Genomic DNA, 7,143 nt, shown 5'->3' with positions numbered 1-7,143 from the left:
TTACTTTAAGCATAAGAGCAAGTACGTGCGACCCCAGTCGTGCAATTTATTTACTTTTTGTATGCATTTCGCTTATTTTGTCTAGAAACTGTAACTTTTTCACTTATCAAGTGCGCAATAATTAAATATAATAAATCTGGTTGACCTTGACTTTGATCCATAAAAGTAAATTAAAGAAAAGAAAAAAATATCAAAACTATCTACATCTACTAGGTACCTATACGCAATTCAAAAACCTTAAGAATGTAATTTGGCACCACTGTAATTACTCCCATATTGTCTAGTGGTTAGGATATCTGGCTCTCACCCAGAAGGCCCGGGTTCGATTCCCGGTATGGGAAACTTTTTTTTTTTAATATTTGTTATAATAACAAATTTTTACTTCTATTCTTTAATATCTGAGTTTAGTATCATCTGCTAGACAATCTAACGTTACAAAATCATCCCTATTATGAGTAAGGGCTATAAAAATTGTTCTTACACGATTTTAATATTCAAGAAACACAAATTTGAATGCAAATCTCGTTGTCAACGATGTCATTTTTAATAATTCGTTCATCATATTTCTATAATATTAGGCTTGTTCATTCTTTATGTATCGTTAACACTCACGCAGACAACAGGCACACTGAGCACGCACTTCCTAACTTATGTTCCTGCTTATAGAGAACCTTTACATAAAATCGGAATGAGAGGCAACCCCACCCATCGCGTCCTCCTGACATGCACTGCACATATTCGTATATACATTATTGAACTCTCATGCCAGCAACAGCAACAACTGAAACCGATGTTTCCAACTCATCTGACAATATGTTTGCATTGGCTGACAGGAATACAAAGAGGTCATTGATAATAATGGTCACGATGTTGCTCCTCCGCACAAAAAGAAACTTTTCTTCTTGCACGCTGGAGGCATCCCCTATATATGCCAGCCTGCAAATTAAGTCATGTCATTCTTTGAGCAAGACTCTAACTTCATTTCTATTCCGAACCCCATACAGATTGCATGTCAGGGAGATGTTACAAGAAAGCAAAGAACTCATAGCTGATCGATAACCTGTAGGTATATACGAGTACGACGAGAAGTCATTGTTGAGGACCACGCACTGCAACCCGGTTAAGCACACAAAGTGGATAAATATAAAAAAGGGAGCAGCGCATCCCTCTGGTTTGTATGTTTCAGAACACACCCCAAACAAGGATCCATTTCAAATCTAATAAACAAGGACCAAAGGGGGACCATGTGACTTGGAATGCTCCCTCAAAAAAACAAAGTCAGTGTTTGTTGTTTCTTGAAGGAGTTGGAGAAGAAGAAAAAACACAAAAAAAAAACATAACATTCATCTAGAGGGGTTGTATATTTTTTTGTTATTCTAGTTTAGTGTCCTTTGGGGAGCTCTTCAAAGGATATTTAATAAAAAAAAAAAAAAAGAACACACAAAAAACGTGTAGGTATAAAAAAAAGATGAACGCAGACATCTAGCGACCGCATTTGTACATCAGTATCCTCTCAATCCTTGTTTTCTTCTTTATTTTTAGTAATATCCTTGCATTACCAAGTTCTTGTTGTTGTTGTTTATCCTGAAGGGACAAGCAGGATAAATTGTTACATAAAAACAAAAACAAAAAAAAATGATTCCCAAAAGAATTCCTGTGCAGAGAGGTATTACTTGTTGGAAGGGGGGGGGGCCTAACAATATGAAAAGAAATAGTATTGCGTCCACCTGCAGCAGAATTTTTATGTTGTGCTAACGCAGACAGGGACCCTTTTTTTTATTTTGTTTTTATTTTTTACCAGAAAAAGGATGTCCAATAGAATGCTTAACCGCGGGCAAAGTTCAATTCTTTTTCTTTATATTTTGCCACACTATGCATTTTATCTTCAAACGAAAAACATTCCTCAGTCATGATGGGCTGAAGTTTAAGGCTCCTTTGGGGCTATTGCGAGAAGATTGCATCTAAGCGAAGGCAAAGAGAGTCAGATTTGTTGGTTGCGGAAATTGAAAATACTCTGATAATTTGGGGTTAAATTAACAACGGGCTGCGGGGAAAATGGAGAGACAAAGATTTATTAAGTGAGATTAAAAAAAAGATAATTGAAGAGGATTGTGGGATGGATTTGTGGTGGCAATTTAATTTTAATATGTTTTCCGTTCTGGAATGTGATGTGGAAAAATACAATCCCAAATACAAAATTTGACAATATTTTCATATAAGACAAGAGTAACGGCTTTTGAGTTTTAACCCCCCATATTTGTAATTACACTTAAAAACGTGACAAAAAGATTTTTGACCCAACTTTTCTTTTAATTAAAAAAAATCTTAAAAACGATCTTTTTCCAGGGCCTTGATTAGCCTTACCACTTAAAAGATACAATGAATAAGGAAATCTTTAGATAGTTTTCTGATTAAAAACCTTAAAAATAGGAAGAATTATGTCTGTAAAACTAAAAACTACATTATTATTTTAGTGTTCTAATAATACATCTAATATAACACATTCCCAGAAATGACTTTTTGACCACAATTTTTTTATAGGTATTGTAATGTTTTATTTAGGTTCGCAATAAAAGGTGCCTTCACATGTTTATCTTCGCAGTAGTAGGTAGTGTGCTCAGACATTTATCTTAAAAGAAGATCAATATGTCAATACTCTACAGTAGGGTGGAGTGAAACTGCACTTTTTTTTCTTTTTTTTTTTTCTTCTTCTACATACCAGGGACGGGTGCCATTAGTCATCAAAAAAGAGCATACAAAATCTCAGCCCGATCAAAATATATCTTGAGGGTTCACAACGCCCTTTAAAATGTACATGCTTGTTGAAAGTAATGTACTGGGAGCAATTTTCAAAAGATATGGAGCAATGTGCCAAAAAGTTAGAGCGTGTAGGTTCGGTTGAGACAAGAAAAAAATCGTATGGGAGGAGGGTCTATTCCCCTTCGTTTAGCGGGGAGGGGCAATTTAAAAAAAAAACATTATTTAATTTGAAACAAAAAAATATTAAAAATCAACGGTTAAACTTACAATAACGTGCTATACCTTTTTGTAAAGCCAAAAACCTCGTTTTTTACAAAAATTTTTGATATGGCCATTTTTTGGCACAGTTTTTGAAAAATTAATGTTTGAAATCAAAATTAAAAAAAAAAAATTCAAACTAATTTTTTTCAAAATTTTATGTAAATAAGTACTACTTAAGTTTTTAAAATTCGATTTTATTATTTGTTTTTAAAGAAAAATAGAAAACCGCATCCAAAAACATCTTGTCATTTTCGAGAAATTAACAAAAAACCAAAACTATTTTCGTCTAAGAAATTTCTTTATTTTTTGTTTTTACTTGGCTGGATCATGGGGGTTGGGAGTGCTCGCCGCCCATGGATTCTTGCAGTAAGGGCCTTAAGTCCATAAAATCGCAATTTTTTAATGAAAATTGAACAATAAATAATAATGTACATGTTTTTCGAATCAAAAAAACTGAGTAAAACAGTAAAAACTCAAAAAACTCCATAAATTAACCTCTATGGTGTTTTCATTTTTTTCCAAATCCAAATACATCGCAAAATAAGCGTTTCCGGAATGACGAATAATAAACGCTATTATAATAAATGAAACAGAAACTCACTCATAAGTCATAACATTCATTGTGCATTTAACGTATTTATCCATTTAAATAGGTGAGAAAAAGGGTAAATCTTTAAAATGTCTTGAGTTGAATCTTGAATGCTGTTTTAATTAAACTCCTCCATGATTTTGATCTATCAGAAAGTTTAAAAAAGCTAAGAAACACCAGGGACGTACATACCATTGGGGCAAGCGGGGTGGCATCCCAGGACCCCAAAACGCCATTGCGACTGGAGACAATGCAGAGAATGCAACATATTATAAAAGAAAGGAAGGAAATGGATAAGATATTTTTCATGCATCACTTCGGACAAAAGAGATACAAATTATATCACACACCTAATATTTCATTTAAAAAAAAATCGTTAGTAGCCCCTAATAAATAAAACGGTTTTTTGAAAGAAAAATTATAAAATTAAAAAAAATAATTAAGTAACAATTTACAGAAAATAATATCATTTTATTTCTATTCATGCCATTAAACTAGCACCATTGTATATAAAACTCATAATGCTAGAACTCTCGTAATTGGGTGCCTTCCTTATTTCAGTATCTTAGGACCATTTGCTGAATCGAAAGTTAAATTATTTAAGTTGAACATAAACTCTATTCTCTACTTTTTCCTCTGCGTAAACTGTCACATAAGGATTTATGCAGCAAACGGCTAACATAGGAGTATTCTGGTCGAAAAGCTGTACAAAAGTCGATTTTCTAAAAATCAAAATTTTTAATTAAATTTTTTACAAAGTGGAAAGTAAATATACATGGGCTCATATTATGCACTTCTATTTTTTTGTGATTAAGTGTTTGGTGTGACAAAACAAGTTCAAAGTCAGCTGTTTATTTTCTGTAATTTTTTTTTTGTAATTTTTGGTGATTTGGTGAGTATTGTTAGGAGATTTATTGTGAGCAAGTGTGCTTTTAAACATAAAATTTTCAAATGTAAAATAAAATTGCAGGAATTGAATAATTAAAGAGTAGTTTTGGAAATATTAAATATTTTTTGTTCAATTAAATGACAGTCTAAGTGCTTTGTTAAAATATACCCTACTATTCTGCTTTGATACAAAGATTTATGATAACTTTGACTATTCTTTTAATTTAATATCAAAAATTTGGGTGCGAATGTTTGCGATTAACAAAATAATATGCGAATGAAATTTTCACTTTGAGTAAAAACACTCATACGCCATACGTTTTTTTTTACTGGTTTTAAACAATTTCCAAAAATTTTTGTTATTGAACTTGATGCATTTAGATTCACTAAGCCTTAAAATCATAATGGTTCCTTTCTAGAAGCTCTAATATTTTCGATATTGAAATTTCATATTTTTTTTTTTAGTTTTTCTTATCACGAGCGTTTTTAAAGTTTTTCAACTTATTTACATAAAACCGCCTTTCATTGCATAAATAATAATTTCTAGCAAAAATATATTGTCTTACTTCAAAAAATAATTTTGTCCAGGTTTTTGATGGAAATACTCCTAAGTGCGGCTGTTAATTACTTAATACTAAACTAATGCATTTATTTTTCTTTTTACTATTACAATCTCGACTGAAAAGGTAAAGTATCTTAAGTCGACTTAAGATGTTTCGCGTTTTTTTGTTGAACCTCATTGCCATTCTAAAGGCCTACAGTTCTGTCTTATCAGCATCTTTCTATCTTACTCCTATGCTTTTTTATGCACAAAAACAATTTCATCTTATGTTCAAAAGACACATCTTTACACGCGGTAAGATATCTTAAGTCCACATAAGATTTTGTGTTGTGTAGACTTAAGATTATATTGGGTTAAGACTTTTTCATTCTTGTGAAATCTTAAATTATCTTATGTTGACTTAAGATATTTTCACGCGTGCAAGCAGAAACAAAATTCATCCTTAAGTTGACGTAAGATAAAATACTTTAAAAAAATCGAAAAAAGTGTGAAAAGGCAAATCATCTTATGTCAGCATAAGATGATTTTTTGAATTTTAAACTGAAATTTTTCTCTCCCTAAGTAGTCATAGGATATTTTACCGTTTGCAAACCAACAAAAATTCTCGTAAAAACAAGAACATAAGATGTTTTTCTGCGTAGTTTGACTCTGAATTTTCATTTGTGCGCACGTTTTTATTTTAGTGAAGTGAGTTAATAATTCAGTTTTTTTTTTTCACTTAGTGTTTGAAATAGTGTTTTTTATACCAGGATTGACTAATTAACTATAACAAATTAAAGACATACAACAAAAAAATGTATGTACATACTTATTGTTAAATTAATTTAAAATTACAAGAAAACTAGAAATGAAACAATCGATGTTCTTAAATTTTTCAGCGGTATTAAAAGAAAAAATTATGTGGCGCAAAAAAAACAATCGCGGAGAAGCTTTTAAATGGAGCTCCTTAAGATGGCTTAGATACACAAAAACGTTTGGCCAAATAGAGTATAAGACTAGTTTAGATGAATCCGAGGATTTTAAAATCTTGAACATAAAAAAAAAGAAGAATTAACAAAGTAACTACAAGTATGGTTAAAATTGCATACGATGAACCCATTCAAATAAGCTCTGCAACAAAAAAGATCTTCTTGATATGCTCGACTTAATTTATTCTAATTTTCACAACTTTTATCTTAAACTGCGTTCCGATTATCAACCAGATGTTCACCCAGACATATCAAATGAATCAGAAGAACCGGATGAATCAGAATACGTGACCTAATTTTTGCATTAATTATTATTTTTTCTTAATTTTAAGACCACATTAACAATGCTATATGAAATCAAATTAAGTTTTTTGTTTCTTTTATATTCTTTGTTTTTTTCTAATGAATTTTTAATTTGGTTTAAGTATTTAATTTCTATTAATTTTATTTAGTTTTTTTTTTTTCATTATTTAAAGTTTATCTCAACAAGAAATGTGATTATTTAATTTTAAGGGCTTTAAGTTTTTCAAATAAAAAACAGAAAATATCATCTTAAGTCTCTTTTTTTCCACTTTTGCACACGCGATTCATCTTAAATGGACATAAGAATTGAAAACGTCCTTTGAAAACACGAGGCAAAATATCTTATCTCAACTTAAGATTTAGGAAATAAATATAAAATAAAATTTAAAGAAAAGCCAAATTATCTTAAGTCACATTTTTCCTTATAACGGGAAAAATATTAAAAATATCTTTTTGAAATAAATTTAAAAAAAAAGATCATAAAATTTGACATCTAAATGTTTTATACAATTAATGGCGTTTTCGATTGGCAGTCCGGAAGCCTCCGGAATCATTCTGAAAGCGTTTTATTCGTACAAAACTGACAGTTTTGTGTGAATAAAATTTTTTCAGAATGATTCCGGACGCTTCCGGACTGCCAATCGAAAACGCCATAAGTCTACACTTAAAAGAATTTTTGGGAGGCAGCTTTGAAGTTTGTTTTTGCTCTCCTGAAAAATCATCAAAATTGACATAAGATACTTTACCTTTTCAGTCGAGCATAATTGTATGCCTTGCTCTCAAGTTTCCACTTAGGCACTGCAAATTGTATA

General features: G+C 31.0%; 1 non-coding gene across 1 annotated transcript; it reads left to right on the top strand.

The window, feature by feature from the left end:
* Positions 1-269: 269 nt before the first annotated feature.
* Trnae-cuc (transfer RNA glutamic acid (anticodon CUC)) lies at positions 270-341 on the top strand. The gene has a single exon. It is a non-coding gene; the product is annotated as a tRNA-Glu (tRNA).
* The last annotated feature ends 6,802 nt before the right edge of the window (positions 342-7,143 follow it).

This window comes from Episyrphus balteatus, chromosome 4 (assembly GCF_945859705.1).
Source record: "Episyrphus balteatus chromosome 4, idEpiBalt1.1, whole genome shotgun sequence".
In the NCBI taxonomy this organism is placed as follows: domain Eukaryota; kingdom Metazoa; phylum Arthropoda; class Insecta; order Diptera; family Syrphidae; genus Episyrphus; species Episyrphus balteatus.
Note: the sequence above shows the minus strand (reverse complement) of the source record. Positions and strands in the feature narration are given on the sequence as shown.